We start from the raw sequence: 17,618 nt of genomic DNA, 5'->3' as shown, positions 1-17,618 counted from the left end.
TGCAGATATAAGAGCAAATAGCTAAACCCTGATTTATCCACCAGAGCATGCTCTCCTCTGCCTTATTCTCTGCCCTCTCTTGTACCCACACCTTGCAGCGAATGTAACCTTATTTGGAAAAAAGGGTCTTTGCAGATGTAATTAAGTTCAGGATTTCAGGATGAGATCATCCAAGATCGTTTGGATGGGCCCTAAATCCAATGATAAGTGTCCTTATGAGAGAAAGGTGGACAGATTTGATCCAGGCACACAACAGAAGGCCACAGGAGATGGAGACAGAGACTGGAGTGATGTAGCTACAAACCCAGGAATGCCACCAGCCACAAAAAGCTGGGAAAGAGTCTGCCCTCAAGCCTCTGCAGGGGATATGACCTGTCCAAAACTTGGACTTTCGACTTCTGGCCTTTAGAACTTGAGAGGATACATTTCTGTTGTTTGTACCCTCAGCAAACAAATAAGCCATCTTTCCTCCTCCAGGCATACACACAGTCTTGCTCACCTGTGTGGTCCTAGTGCATAGCCTGGTGATGGACACAGAGCCTGTGCTCAGTTCATATTGCATGGTAGGAAGAGTGAGTGCCAAGCAACTCCAAGCTCACTGCTTCCTCTGCCAGATGGAAGTTCTGGAGGGCTACAGTGACGTATTCCCTCCCTTCCTCCTGCTTTCCCCAACAATCTTGTCCTGTGTAGGCCAAACAGTCCCATATCTTACATTTACATGCATTTTAAAAGTGTAAAAATGGGACTTTGCTGGTAGTTCGGTGGTTAAGAATCTGCCTGCCAGTGCAGGGGGCGTGAGTTTGATCCCTGGCCTGGGAAGATTCCATGTGCCTCAGAGCCACTACGCCATCGCACCGCAGCTACTGCAGCCCTCACACTCTAGAGTCTGTGAGCCACAGAGCCTGCGCACCACCACTGCTGGGCTCAGACGCCTAGAGCTTGGGCTGTGCAGCAAGAGAAGCTGCTGCAATGCGAAGCCCGCACACCACAATCAGACAGTCGCCTGCGCCGGCCACAATTGGGAAAACGCTGCACGCAGTAACGAAGACCCAGCGCAGCCAAAAATAAAACAAATTTTAAAACGTAAAAATGTTAAAAAATATAGACACACATAACTTCATATAAACTGGATAATATTATACAGGTTCTCCTGTAACTGCCTTTTCTTCTCGTTAAATAACATGTCATGGGCATCTTTCCATGTTCGTAAATGTAGCTACCCATTTTAATAGCTACCTGGGTTTCCATTGTATGGATTACTATAATTTATTTAAGCATTCTCCTATTGATGGATGCTAATGTCTCTCTTAAAATGGAATGTCTGTTTTGACATAGGGTACTGTAAATCTGGCGATACTAATAGAGTGGAACCATTATTGCTTTTGACTTAAAACATTACACTTATTCTAATGTGGCAGATCGTTTCATTAGCTTTGTGAGCTAGTTGCTACTTTTTTTTTTTTTGATAACATATTGCTGTCTTCTTTTAACCCTGTGATTAGTTAAAGTCCCTATGTCTTTTAACCTAAATAGTTATGAAGTGAAGTGTTCCTAAATTTGTATTTGAGCAATTGATTATATATATTTTAAAATAATCCATGTGGGAGTTTTACATACACTTAATCATAGTCCTTTGGACAGCAAGGAGATCAAATCAGTCAATTTTAAAGGAAATCAATCCTGAATATTCATTGGAAAGACTGATGCTGAAGTTGAAGTTCCAACACTTTGCCTACTTCAGCAAAGAGCCTACTCATTGGAAAAGACTCTGATGTTGGGAAAGATTGAAGGTAAAAGAAGAAGGGGAAGGCAGAGAATGAGATGGTTAGATGGCATTGACGACTCAAGAATTTGAGAAAACTCCAAGAGATAGTGGAGGACAGAGGAGATTGGTGTGCTATAGTTCAGGGGCTGCAAAGTGTTGGATATAACTTAGTAACTGAACAACAACAACAAATCATAGTTTATGCATGGTCTTATTTCTTCTTTTATTTTTTATTTTTATTTTTTTCATTTATTTTTATTAGTTGGAGGCTAATTACTTCACAACATTGCAGTGGGTTTTGTCATACATTGACATGAATCAGCCATGGAGTTACATGTATTCCCCATTCTGATCCCCGCTCCCACCTCCCTCTCCACCCGATTTCTTCTTTTAAATTGAACTCTATGTTGCAAACATTTTTTAATACACTACTGACTTTAAATTTTTGAAGATTTTACATTTCTGTTTATTATTGAGAAAAACGGATTTTTTCATTTATCATTTCAGACCACTGAGATAACTCTGGAGCAACATTTTGTGCTCCATTATACCAGTGATTCCATCCCCAGTAGCACTAGCGGTAAGAATTCGACTGCCAGTGCAGAAGACATAAGAGATGCAGGTTCAATTTCTGGGTCAGGAAGATCCCCTGGAGGTGGGCATGGCAACCCAATCCAGTATTCTTGCCTTGAGAATCCCCATAGACAGAGGAGGTTGGTGGGGTACAGTCCATAGGGTTGCAAAGAGTTGGATACAACTGAAGTGGCTGAGCACACACATACATACACACTCATCATTCACACATAATAAGCAGGTACAGGCATACCTCAGAGATATTTTGGATTTAGTTTCAGATCATTGCAATAAAGCAAATATCATAATGAAGTGAGTCACATAAATTTTTTTGGTTTCCAAGTGCATATAAAATTATGTTTATACTGTACTACAGTCTATTAGATCAAATTGTCAATATCCCTTGGATCATAGAAAAGGCAAGAGAATTCCAGGAAAACATCTGCTTCTGCTTCATTGACTACAGTAAAGCCTTTGACTGTGTGGATCACAACAAACTGTGGAAAATTCTTAGAGAGATAGGAATACCAATCATCTTACCTGCCTCCTGCGAAACCTACATGCAGGTCAAGAAGCAACAGTTAGAACCAGACATGGAACAATGGACTGGTTACAAATTGGGAAAGGAGTATGACAAGGCTGTATATTGTCATCCTGCTTATTTAACTTATATGCACAGTACATCATGAGAAATGCTGGGCTGGATGAAGCACAAGGTGGAATCAAGATTGCTGGGAGAAATACCAATAACCTCAGATATGCAGATGACACCACCCTTATGTCAGAAAGCAAAGAGGAACTAAAGAGCCTCTTGATGAAGGTGAAAGAGGAGAGTGAAAAAGCTGGCTTAAGACTCAACATTCAAAAAATGAAGATCATGGCATCTGGTCCCATCACTTCATGGCAAATCAAAGGGGAAAAGGTGGAAGCAGTAACAGATTTTATTTCCTTGAGGTCCAAAATCACTGTGGACCAAGACTGGAGTCATGAAAGTAAAAGATGCCTGCATCTTAGAAGGAAAGCTCTGACAAACCTAGATAGCATATTAAAAAGCGGACATATCACTTTGCCAACAAAGGTCTGTATAGTCAGAGCTATGGTTTTTCCAGTAGTAATGTACAAATATGAGTGTTGGACCATAAAGAAGGCTGAGTGTTGAAGAACTGATGCTTTTGAGCTGTTATGTTGGAAAAGACTCTTGAGAGGCCCTTGAATTATAAGGAGATCAAACCAATCAATTCAAGAGAAGAAGACCCTGATGAGCTGCCTCAATAAAAAAGACTCTGATGCTGGGAAAGATAGAAGGCAGAAGGAGAAGGGGATGACAGAGGATGTGATGGTTGGATGGCATCTCTGATTCAACAGACATGAGTTTGAGTAAGCTCTAGGAGATAGTAAAGGACAGGGAAGGTTGGTGTGCTGTAGTCCATGGGGTTGCAAAGAATCGGACATGACTGAGTGACTGAACAACAACAAATATTCTATTGAGGTCTATTAAGTGTGCAATAGCATTATGTCTTTAAAAAACAAGGTATATAACTTAATTTTAAAATATTTTAATGCTAAAAAATGCTAACCATCATAGGAAACTTCAACAGCATCAAAGGTCACTGATCACAGATCACTACAATAAATATAGTAGAAAAGTTTGAATGATTGTAGGAATTACCAAAACGTGACATGGAGGCGTGAGCAAACGCTGTTAGAAGAATGTCACTGACAGGCCTGCTTGACGTGCTGTGTGCTTAGTGGCTCGGTCGTGTCCACCTCTTTGTGATCATATGGACTGCAGCCCGTCAGGCGCCTCTGTCCATGGAGTTTCTTCAGGCAAGAATCCCGGAGTGGGTTGCCATGCCCTCCTCCACAGGATCTTCCCAACCCAGGAATCAAACCCAGGCCTCTTGCATTGGAGGCAGATTCTTTACCATCTGAGCCACAAACTTGATATGGGGTGGCCACAAAACTTAAATTTGTAAAAAATGCAGTACCTCCTAAGTGCAATAAAAAGAGGTATACCTGTATTTTATTTTTTCCTCTATCTTTGGGATTGCAGTGTTGAGTAGTGTACTAGGTAAGAGGCAGAACTTTGACTCTTCCCTCAAAAGGCTTCCTTCCTAGTTGTTATTCAACTCCTAGTGAACATCTTGTCTTCCATTATTCTCCTCCCTTACAATATCTCTATAAGATTATAGTGGCTTTAGTCTTCGCCCATTCAGGACAGGACTTGCGTCTCTTTGTCTTGCATTCTCTATAATACTTAGTACAGGGCCTGATGTGGAACATAAGAGATGTCCATTAACATTTGTTGTTTTAAACTGAATGGTCCCCAAGACTATAATGAATTCCATGTGGTGGATCCATACAGCCTCCTAGCAATCAGCACTTTCTCTTGCACTTGCTCATTAATCATCTATTCAATAATCCATTTCTGGAATTCACAAGGGATTGATGCCAAGCTCACTGGATTATATCCACTTTTACTCCTTTCTTGAAAGTCAGGAGCTGGGAAAGCTTTATGCAGGAAGTGGGGCTTCAAGTTGGCGTTGACGGACAGGTATGATACGAGAAGAGAGAAGAGAAGGAGAGGCCATTTGGAGATCAGAGTTTCTACGTGGTAAATGTGGTTGGAAGACAGAATTGTTCACAGACACAGAATATAGTTTTATGTTAGTGAAATCTTGGTTAAGATAGCACTAGGATAACCTTGAAAAAGTGAATGTAGTCGTGGAAGCAGAGAATGGCCTATGCCCCCAGGGACCTAGATAGAGAGGCAGAGGAAGCCCAGTCATTCTCTGCTTCCTGTACCACATTCCCTTTGCAAGGTGGTTCTGATGCTTTCTCAGCCAAAATTTCACTAATCCCATCATTTTTAAAAGTAAAACCTCAAATACGCAAAATATACTTATTATTACCATTGTATTCTATTTCATTTCTAGATGTGGTGCCTAGCCATGATGTAACATGATAGAAGGGGGTGAATAGGAAGACCAACGCGGTACCTTTTTTGTCATGAGCTGGGAGTGATTAAGAAAGTAACTATTTTGGAGATAAAGCTCACTGATTCAGACTAATTAGTGCTAATACAAGTAGAAGTGCAAAGTATGAATTACTGAATCCTTAGGAAAAGAAAAGTGAGTTGTAGGTATTGAGTCACTCTAAAATGCTTGCCTCTGCAACACTGCTCATTATGCGGCATTGGAGGTGCTGAGTTAAAATGGCAAGGTCACAAAATTTAAGATTTCTTGAGTTTCAAACTTCTATAAAGTTGTAAGGGCCAAAAAAGAGCTGCTCATTACTGCTCAATATCACCCCATGTATGTATCTGCAGCCTCTCTCCCTGTCCTTTCCTCTGCCAGGCCTGTGAGCCCTGGCACTCACAGGTTATAGCAGGAACCAAGCAGTATCTGGGTTTCAGTTTTCACTTTTAAGGTTGCATTGAGCTCTCAGTGTCACTTCTTGCGTAACAGGGTTTGTTGTGATGGGTCAAGTGGTGCTGGAAGGAGGTAGGCTTGGTCTCAACTCATTCTTTAGAGTAGAACAGGCCCTTGTGAGGGGAGGTGCTGGGAGGGCGTGTCCTGCTCATTGCAGAGGTTCAGCCCAGTGGTTGAACTAAATACACATAGTGGTTCAAGGGGACAGGAGGTAGAAGTAGCCTGTCTTGAACTGGGCAGATGCTCAGCAAGAGGTCAGTGGGGAAGTGAAGGAGTTGCCAGTTGGCAGGTGGGAACCACTGATGTGCCACACAGATCTAGCAATTGACCAAGGGCTGCTGAAGCAGTGGAACACAGACCATCTCAGTATGGTGCTCCAAGCAGAAGACCAGCCATGCAAACTGCAAACTCAAGATTTAGATACAGACAACACCTTACCAGAAAAGGGCCTCTGAGGAATGCATGTCACAGGGTGACTTCCCCAGGAAGCAGATTCTGAGACTAAAATCAGCTTGCAGGCATTAATTTGAAAATGCTCTCGGGATCAACATCTGTGGAAGGACAGGATGGGAACTGGGATTGAAAGGAGAGAGATTAGCTGAGTAAAGGCCTTGGCTGACCTCATGGGAAAACTTGGGGGAACTCCTCGGCCTGGGTTGGAGGGAGAGACCCAAGGGGGTCAGGCCTTTCTACTCCCACACTGCTCAGTCATTAGGTGCCAGCTGCCACTGGGAGGAGGTGTGGTTTGGGCCACTTTTCTTCAACAGAAGCAATTCTCAGAAATGGCTAACAACTGACGGCCATCTTCTGGCTACACTCCCAGCAACTGGGGGAATAAGTCCTTCTTTCCTTCTTTTGGGGGGCACATCATAACATCCATCTCAGTAAGTTACAGCCTGGGGGATAACAGTGCCCAATAGCCATGAATGATAGAATGGGGATATTAGAACTTTGATCAGCATGAAAGGAAAACCTCACATTAAGTCTCATTGAATTGACGCTGATGGGAGGCCAGGGTAAGGGAGGGGTTATGAAAGATGAGAGGGACTGTCCTTTACTATTTGCATGCTTACCGTCTCTGCACCCAGTTGCTCTGGACCCTGGGATGGGATGTAGGGGAGAGGAGGGCAATGGTGGCCAAGTTTATATAGGTTAAGGGCTCAGTGATTCCAGCTATGAGAAGCTGAGGAAGACAGAGATGGGGAAATAAAAGGGGCCTCTGTGGATATCTGTGGGACATCTCTCCCCATTAATTCTAGCAAATCTTGTACATCATGACCCTGGGGCTTATAATGCCATAAAAATGTCCAAATAGTCAAATCCAGTCACCATGTGCAAACATGCAATTTTAATTTTAAGAAGTATTTGTCAAAGCATCAATGCAATTCTCTTCCTTAGGCCCAAATTAATATTCTCTTAGTGTTAGATTTCCATTGTGTTGTTCCAGCAATTTTGTGTTTCAAGAGCAGAGCAGGAGATTTTCTATTAATTAATTTATTTTTAGAGAGACTCATCTCCTCCCTGCAGAGCTCAGAGTAGTCTTTGATTTAATACCACTTGGAAAGTAGGGCCGAGGGAAAAATTGTTTAGATTGAGTCCAAGAATAGAAAATTCTTATACCAAAAAAACTTTCCCCTTAAAAAAAAAAATGAAGTGAGTAAGCAGTGGGGAACTCATATTAGAGCATGTTTCAGTGTCAGTATTTCATGTGTCACAACATTTGGCTCATCTTGGCAAATTACGAAATTTTTCTAATTCCTAAGGTATCTTTAAACAGCTGTTGTTTTTTTTCTAAATAATATTAACTCTGCCCCCTCCCCAAGCAGGATGGTCTAGGTTTCAATAGCCTGAATTTTCAATGCAATGGTGTCAATTTCACTTTGGAATCTTGTCACAGATTATGGACGTCCACTTCTTATGTGGGGGTGTGACTCCACAAGAAATGGTCAGGAGACTGCTCTTCGTGAAAAGGCTCAGCTGCAGCGGCATCTGGACAACACACTTTTAAAATGGGGTTATTTCATAATTGCATCAACTCTGTCCAAGAAAAGAGAACACATTCAAATTCCCTTTAATTCAAACCATTTGTGAGTGAAGCTCTCTGTCTTGAGCTAGAGAGGACTGGTATCCTTGAAGACTGTTGTGTTCCAAACTGTCCACATCCACCTGGTTTAAAAATCTCATTTTGGACTTGGTGCTCTGACTAGGGATGCTTTGCAAGTGAGAAGGGAAGAAATACTGTCCTGGATTGGGCACAGACTGTCCATGTACTGAGATTTGTGTTAGTCATCCAAACACTCTCACTGGTCAGTCCAGAAGTTTTGTGCTCATAGGATCACCAGTTATTTGTGTGACTTCCTATTGCACATGGGCAGAAGTTGGCGGTGTCAGGAGACAGTGTGACTTAGGGAGAAAAACGAGAACTTCGGGGCCTGAAGGAAACTAGGTCTGGGTCTCATTGCTGGCACATTTCTAGCCTTAAGCAAGCCATTTAATTTCTCTGACCATCAGCTTCCTTGTTTATAAAATGATCAAACACACACACACTCTCAATCACCTTACATAGTAATGGTAAGAATTAGAGATAATATATCTAAGATGCTCAGCATACTACCTGGCCCATAATAGATACCCAATACCTAGAAATTAGGGCTTCCCTCATAACTTAGTTGGTAAATCATCTGCCTGCAACGCAGGAGACCCACGTTCAATTCCTGGGTTGGGAAGATCCCCTGGAGAAGGAAACGCAACCCACTCCAGTATTATTGTGTGGAGAATCCCATGGACAGAGAAGCGTGACAGGCTACAGTCCACGGGATTACAAGAGTCAGACACGACCTAGTGACCAAACCACCACCACCTAGAAATTATTATAATTGATAGCTATAACTAAATAAAATCTATGAAAAGGCTCTTTCTATATAATCTAAATCCCCATTATGATCATCTTATGCCCAATCTGGCAGTAAAAAAGGGCACGCTGACACCATCCATCTTTCCATTCCCAAGACACATGAAATATACGGCTTTCTTCCTAATGGGTTCCCAAAGGTCTGCTAGGTTTCCTGGCAATGAGTCAGCAATTCAAGCCGGTCCAGGTACAGAACAAAGCTGTGCCAATAGCCACATTCCATGCACAGAACACTCCCCAACTGGGCCTTACACACAGCGGCCGCGTATGCCAGCCTCTCAGGCCTGGCTCACCAGGCAGCTGCATAAATTGCTTCGAACATGAGATTATTTATGGCCTAGCCAACGCTGCCTTTGGCCTAGCTCTTGTTCTCATTTTTTAAATGATAGTATTAGTGCCGGGGTAAGACACAAAATGTAGGAAACTGAATTCCACAGACAAACGTTGCCAGGTGCAGACTCACTCACTCTGACTGTGCCGGACCTTGTCAGTTTATTGCTGGCTCTACAATCCCAGCTCCAGGGTGGCAAGAACTGCCCTAAGTGAAGACAGTCCATAGCATATCAGCGACAGCTAGGCAGAGAGCAACAATCTGACTTTTCTATAATTTTTAAGCTGTGAGCACTCTCAGCAGGGTACCCTGACAGTGGTTATAACCTTAGAAGTAAAGCAAAAAGAAAAAAAATATAAAAAGAAGTACCTAGGACTATTTCCAGTTTTTGGCCTCTTATTTCACCCTTCATCTGAAGAAGCTTAGATAAAATGTTCTTTTTATTCTCATCTTTCCCCAATTTTCAAGTCAAATTCACAACATATTGGAGCCACACTTCAAATGTAATGGGTTTTACAGATTATTCTGATCCAAATTCCCCCCATCCCTAGTCTATCTAGTATCTTTTTGTGGTAGGAAAAGGGAGAGAGGGGTGTAAGTCTTGGCATTGATTTTGGGAGAAAGGGCCAATAGGAAAGGTGTGAACTTTTACAATTTTGCTTTTGCTCCAAGTCCTTACCCCTTATGGACCAACTGAGAAAGTAGGCCCATAATTGGCTCAGTGGGACTTAAATCAAATATTATTTAAAGCCGTGTCAGTGTGATGGTCATCTGCTTCATCAGGGACTGTAAGCTCAGGGATGGAGGGATGCCAGGAGATGATGTACAGCTTGGGACTCTGACCAAGTCCCTTTTTACTTTGATACCTGCATTTGTACCTTAATCATTCATTCAAGTAAAGAAATATCTGTTCCAATACTTGTTCACATTCTACTATGTGACATACACTGTACCAAACACTGGAGAAATAGCTGTGAATTTTGTTTCCCGTGTGGTGGCTCTGGAGCAAGGGTGCTGTGATGCCTACCAAAAAATCGTCAATTCTTATTTTATTTGCAGGTGAATCACCTAATGAAATTATTGCTGTTGGCTCTAGTCAAGGCCTTTTAAATCATATACTGGATGTTATATAGAGGCAATAAGAGAGGAAAGTTAACATCCTTGAATTTGCCTTATGGATACCAGCATTCAACCATCAATGGTGGGTTGCAGGACAAGTGCTGACTTTTGTCCTCCATAGATAGTCACAAAGATTAATCTAAGGAGTATACTACTATATCTATATCCATCTTCATATCCATATGTAATATATATATCTACATCTTTTTAAGGATACTTCATTGTCTTCTTATCTGACACCCTCCAAAGTGTTACATTGTATTATATCTCTGAGATGGAAAACAGTAGCTACTTGTTGAGTGTAAGCTACCCAAGTAGATGTAATGTTACTGCTTAACACACTTTGCTTCTCCTGGTTTAGAGTCCTTCAAATTTCTTTTGAGAAAGGTCCCTTCCTCCATTTCTGCCATGTGATGTGGGTGGAATTTAAACTCCCTTAAAATTCCATGGGAGGGGACTTCCCTGGTGGTCCAGTGCTTAAGAATCTGCCTTCCAATGCAAGGGACACAGGTTCAATCCGTGGTCAGGGAACTAAGATCCCACATGCCACGAGGCAACTAGAAAGCCTGCATGCTGCAACTACTGAACCTTTGCACTCTAGAGCCCTTGCGCTGCAACAAAGTGCCCGCACACCACAACAGAGATCCAGCTCAAAGTAAATTAATTCTAAAATTTCATAGGATTGTCTTAATTGGCTTAAAGCAATCACTCTGTTTCTTCACAGTATTGCTTCAGGGAGAGACCATTAATCCGGTAACATCCATTGAGATGAGAGAAAACCTTTGCTAGAATTTCTAGAAAAGAGAGATTGGATTCCTTTCTTTCCTCCATAGAATCCACTAGATTGTATGGTGTAGTTTGTAAGAATGAAGACATTTATTTTGCCATCCCAGGGAAAGCCCTTAGCTTCAGGGGTGACACAGGGAGGAAAGGACACTGTGGAGAGGTTGAGGGTGTAGAAGGAATAGCTGAAAAATGGAGAGAAGCCTAATCCTTTGTGATATTGGTTGTTTTAAAATTGAAGAACAGTTGATTTACAACATTATATTAATTTCAAGTTTACAACCCAGTGATTCGATTATTTTTATAGATTATACTCAGTTTAAAGTTATTAAAAAATAATGATTAATCACAAGCTAGGATCAAGATTTCCAGGAGAAATATCAACAACCTCAGATACACAGATGATACTACTCTAATGGCAGAAAGTGAAGAGGAACTAAAGAGCCTCTTAATCCAAGTGAAAGAGGAGAGTGAAAAAGCTGGCTTAAAAATTCAGCATTGAGAAAACTAAAATCATGGCATCTGGTCCCATCACTTCATGGCAAATAGATAAGGAAAAAGTGGAAACAGTGACAGATATCTTTTCCCCCTTGGGTTCCAAAATCACTGCAAATGGTGACTGCAGTCATGAATTTAAAAGACACTTCCTTCTTGGAAGGAAAGCTATGCCAAACTTAGTGTATTAAAAAGCAGAGATATCACTTTGCTGACAAAGTCCCGTAGAGTCAAAGCTGTGGTTTCCAATAGTTGTGTATGGATGTGAGAGTTGGACCATAAAGAAGGCTGAGAACCAAAGAATTAATGCTTTCAAATTGTGGTGCTGCAGAAGATTCTTGAGAGTCTTTTGGAAAGCAAGGAGATCAAACCTGTCAATCCTAAAGGAAATCAAACCTGAATATTCATTGGAAGGACTGAAGCTGAAGCTCCAAAACTTTGGCCACCTGATGCAAAGAGCTGACTCACTGGACAAGACTGATGCTGGGAAAAACTGGGGGCAGGAGAAGTGGGTGACAGAGGATGAGATGGTTGGATGGCATCACTGACTCAATGGACATGAGTTTGAGAAAGCTCTGGGAGTTGGTGATGGGCAGGGAGGCATGGCATGCTGCAGTTCATGGGGTTGCAAAGAGTGGGACGTGACTGAGAGATTGAACTTAACTGAAGTGATATCTCGTTGTGGTTTTGATTTGCATTTCTCTGGTAATTAGCAATGTTGAGCATGTTTCATGTGCCCGTTGGCCATTAATTCTGTTTGAGTTTCTAGACCAAGCCTTACCCCAGTTAGAATTATCACTGGACTTTCCAATCACATGAGCCAATACATTTCCTTTTTCGCTTTTATCCATTGGAATTGGACTCTGTATCAGTTATGACACATCAGTTCAGTTCAGTCCAGTCACTCAGTTGTGTCCAGCTCTTTTAGACCCCATGGACTGCAGCAAGTCTGGCTTCCCTATCCATCACCAACTCCTGGAGTTTACTCAAACTCATGTCCATTGAGTCAGTGATGCCATCTATGACACATAGACACACACATGACATAGAGTCCCAATAGGTACCATGGATTTTGAACTCTTCCCAAACTTCCATTAGATAACTTTATATAATGATAGAAGTAAAGTGCATTCCATAGGAACTCATAAATGCAATCCAGAAGTAGATTATATACACCTCTGCTCATACAAATTAAGAGCTAACTGTGATAAGTGGCTGGGGTGGCAGGGAGAAGTAGGAACATTTGGGATTGTTCAAAGCATTTGAGATTTGGGGAGGTGGGTAACACGATTTTCTGGAATAGCCTCCACCCTCCTAAATATGTTCATGAAACACATCTCCTAGAAGAACAATCCCAGGACTACACAGTTACTAATATTACATTTCTCAATGTGTTTCATGCTCTTTCCCACTCATAGGAATTAGGTCCCTTTCAGGACACACCTCCAAGGAGGTGCAGGTCCCCTGCTGGGGTGCATGATGGAGGAAGAAAGATGTTTATGAAGGAGCCAGGAAGAGGACAGGTTGCCTGTGCCAAGAATGGAGTGTCTTTTATGTTCTTTGATAACTCTGAGATTTCCCTTTCCTATTCCTTTCTCCTCATCTATTAATGAGCATGAACTACATCCTGGCCTTTAATCATTGATATCATTTCATATACACTTTTTCATTATCCTCATCTCTCTTTTGCTCCTTCGAACATCTGTTTCCCAGACCTGCTCTTTAGAATTGAGTGTATACATGGCAGCTTTCCCCATCTCTGAGCCATTGAGCTAAATTTCCTATGCACCTTCAAGCATTAAATTGAAAATTAAGCTAAATGTACCATATTTTGTTATAATTACAGTTTAGAAAAAAATCCTTGTTAATTAGGTATCCAAGAAAGTTATGTGGTCCATATGCTATGTAGGAATTTATAGTCCAGAGTAATAAAGTTTGGTAATAAAGGAATAGTGATGAGTGAAAGGGACAAATGTAAATTAACATTCCCCCAAATAAATCAAACAGTTTAGAGAACTGGGCCATTCATGGCAACCACATGCAACTAGTTATAATTGCTAGTTTCCAAGTGTCTGATTTTAGTTTCCTTAAAAAAAATCTTTTTTTAAAAAAAACAAATAGACATGATTTGAGGCTTAACATTCTGGTATCATTTGACAGTCACAGAGCTGCTGAGACTGCTGCAAAAATAATTCTAATTATTCGAATAAAGTCTTTGGCATTGGCCTAGATAATGATAGGAATTAGTGAGTTTTACCCAGACAAGGTCCCTTCCTTTGAGGAATTTATCCTCTACAACTATCTGCCCTGGCCTGAGCTACACTGGGATCAGTTTCTCTTCACTGACCCAGAAGAGTCCCTTGGCTGATGATGATGACTGACATCATGTTTCAAGAGCTTTTTCTGAGCCAGGTCCTGCACTGAGCTCTTTATATGCATTCTTTTCATTCTCACAGTCTTTTAAAGGGAGGGTATATCATAAGTCTTTTTTTCAGTTGTAAGGACAAAAAATGTCAACCAGAAATGACTTCCTAAGTGATAAAAAAAACAATAAATTGTCTCTAGGGAAAAAAGTTCTAAAGGTAGAGTAGCTTCAGGATTGGTGAATTTATCACTTGACACCATTAAGAACCTGGATTCTTGTCTCTGCTCAACTGCTTGCAGTGTGTGACACTGTCTTTGGGTTGGCCCCCTTCAGGGTCACGAGATGACTATCACAACCTCAGGGGTTGCATTCTTCATGTCAACTCTCAGAGGAATCAGAGAAGACCCAGTTTTCCTTGCATCTCATTTTTTTAGAGCCAGCTTCTGCCTTTTGCAGAAGATTTTTATGGTATGGCATGGACGGGCGTGGAGACAAATGTTGAGTAGACAGTCGATTATATATACTATAGGTAGACCTTACCATTATCCCCGTTTTATGGATAAGGAAACTGAAACAGAAAAATTACGTAACACACCTAGCCTCTCTCGGCTAATAAGTGGTAAAATTGGGGTTTGAACTAAGACAGTTTGACTTTATAGTACACGTTCTTAACCCACTGCACTAAACTACTTGGCCATGGTAGATAGTTTCCTAACTCTGAATGGGGACTTGGAATTGGTTTAAGTGAAAGAAATAGGTAAAAGCTGCTTTTCATTTTTCTCATTTTTATTTTTTCCCTTGGAAGCGCCTCTCCTCAGGGTCCAGTCCTGGATCCCACGTGTACAGGACTCTAGGAGAGTCTATGAGAGGGTCAATGAACTTGCCTTTGGAGCCAGGGTAGCTTCCCAGAAGTGTTATAGGATTTCTACTGAGATCTGAAGAACACAGAAGATTAACTTCATAAAATAACTCATGGGGTTGTAATGTACAGTATTGTGAACTACAGTTTATAATACTGTATTGTATATTTAAAAGTTGCTAAGGGAATAGATCTTAAAAGTTCTCATGAGATTAAAAAAAAGTGTAACTGTGTGTGGTGATGAATGTTTATAAGATTTATTTCATAATATATGCATATATTGAATCATTATGTTGTATACTGTAAACTAATGTAATATTTTATGTCAATTATATCTTAAAAAAGAAAAATTATCTGGGTGGAAAAGTGTGTGTGTGCATATCTGTTGGATAAAGTGTTTCAGGGAGAGGGAGCAGCATAAAAAATGGGAGAATGGGGCACAATTGGAAAACTTAAAGTATTGGGTTGGCCAAAAAGTTCATTTGGGCTTTTAGTGGGAAAACCCAAATAAACTTTTGGCCAACCTAATAGCTCAGAATAACCTGTGTCAAACACAAAGCCTGGTATAGTTGAGAGATAAGACTCTAGAGGTAAAAATCAGTGAACCATTAAAGATATTATTAAGCACATTATGGAGTTTGAACTATATCCTGATCTCAATGGTGACTGATTAAGAATTTTTATCAGAAGAAGGACTTTATCAGAATAAAATTTTGGCAAGATCTCACTGACTGCAGGGTGGAGAGTGGATTCCTCTAGTTACTAAGGTGGTGTTAACACAGGAGGAGGAAGGCCAATAGCTGGCTAATTTAAGTACCCCACCCTTGAGTACTACCTGGGGCCCTCCTGTGGCTGACTCTGTTGGCTGAGTTATCAGCCATTCCCAGTTCCCTTGTCCACCTCCCACTTTAGAGATTGAAAAATTCAGATGCTTACTTTTCCAGCCATTCATCTACAGGTGGTCATGTGACCCAGTTTGACTATGGGATTCTGGAAGAGTTTACCTTCTTGCCTGGAGACATCTTTTGAACCCTGAAGAGACATGACTAAGGATGAATGCCTACACTAAGCAGAAGGATGGAAGGGGCCTAGGTCCTTGATAACATCACAAATTCTTCAAACCAAAGAGGCTACCTTGTTCAGCAAACAATTAATGTGCTTATGGCTTAAGTCACTTTTGGCGACCTCTTCTATTACCCACGGCAAAAATCATTCATAGGAAAGTGGCATGCATTAATCCAATACAATGGATTTTCAATTCTCTATTTCATTTTGATTGTGTATACACTTTTTGAATTCTTTACTCAAGAGAAAGAAGTTTCAAGAGTGTGCTCATTACACTGATAGTTTGGAAGTTAGAAGTCTACAACACTTGCACTCCCTTTAGGATAAAATGTGCATGTGCAGTGCAGTACCTCTAGGCCAGTTTGGAGAAGGCCCAGTCAGTTCCTTCAGCTGTGGCTCCATTTCTTGCTGCCCACCCTTGGCATGGCACTGCAATGAAGGCCATTTGGCCTGTGACTGGACCTAAGGGACCACGAGCAATAGTAGTGAGGATCATGAAGTTGTTTTTTTTTTTTTTTTTAAAGCATCTTGAAGTTTTAATAAGGCTTCATGTTTGGAAAAAAATATTACTTACAACATGCTTTTCCTTTAAGCAATTTATGTTAACAGAAAAGTGTCCTAAAGAAAAATTAGACACAGCGGTGGGGCATGTTATATTTTTCTCAAACAGACACAGCACTTTTAATAGAATCCTAGTGAAATGTATACCCATAAAAAGTGCGTTCCCTGCCCCCCACCCCCACAAGTTAAATATGGCTGACAGTCATGTGTAGAGAATACCCGAGCCAACTCCACTGAATAACGTGTCGTCTGAGGTCTGCCATCACCTGACAGGATAAAGCTAATCCGAATCGACTGCATGCCATGTTTTTATGACATGGAGCTATTGAAAAGTACAGGAATAATTAACTGGAAATGTAATGGAGGAAGCGCTCTCTGAGCTTGGGCTGTCACAGAGCGTAACACCTGATATGGCTTCCCTGAACACCAGACCCACTGCAATAACACTTTTTATGCTACTTTCTAAAGAAACTGGTGACTCAAGTCGTCCATCAGTGCAATTTGTTCTGAAGAGAGCATGACAGCTGTGGCAGGTACCAAACAGAGGTGCCTTGTTCCTCTGAGTGACACTAATTATGGGTAAGGGCTTTGTAAACATGCCTCTCTGTTCGAGGGAAGTGAACAACATATAGTAAAGCACCAGCATAACCAAAATGACGTCCATAAATAAATAGAAAATAACGGCACTTTTCTAATTGAATGCAGATAGGTAAATAAATCAGGGGGCACTTAAGCCTGCTTTGGATACAATGAGTCATTTTCTACTCCTTGACAAAGTGAAATAGGCAATTGGCTCTTGGAGTTTACCCAGATGTGGCATGCTGGAAAGAAGGCTTTCCACCTCTACAGCTGCTATCTCAATGAAAAGTGTGTATATGGTTACAACACACATAGCTGTGTGCTCATATGGGTTTGTGTGCAAGTCTCCCTCAACTTATCAATAAAGTTTACATTACGCCATTCTTTTTGTCAATGGTTTTGACATTCTGGCATTTAACTAGAGAAGTGATAAACATGATGATTATTTACACAAGCTAGCCCACCAAAGATAAGCTGAACTTGAACACAAATAAACCCACTGGGCAATTAATAGGCTTGTGGACATCAGTTAACCTGAGAAGATACACTCATCTATTGTAGGTAGCTAGACTTGCATTCAGCTGTAAGTGACAGAAAAACCAAGATAACAGCTTGGACTGATAAAAATTCCTTCCTCTCTCCTGTGAAAATACAGGCAGATGGTTCGGGGCACCTACGATGCTCAGGGGGTCAGGTAGCCAGACTTTCTGTACTGTGCTGTCTCACCATGGATGGTCCACACCCCAGGGTCATCACAGTGAGTGCTGTGTTTCAGCAACAG

This window comes from Muntiacus reevesi, chromosome 6 (genome assembly GCF_963930625.1).
Source record: "Muntiacus reevesi chromosome 6, mMunRee1.1, whole genome shotgun sequence".
NCBI classification, from domain to species: Eukaryota; Metazoa; Chordata; class Mammalia; order Artiodactyla; family Cervidae; genus Muntiacus; species Muntiacus reevesi.
Note: the sequence above shows the minus strand (reverse complement) of the source record.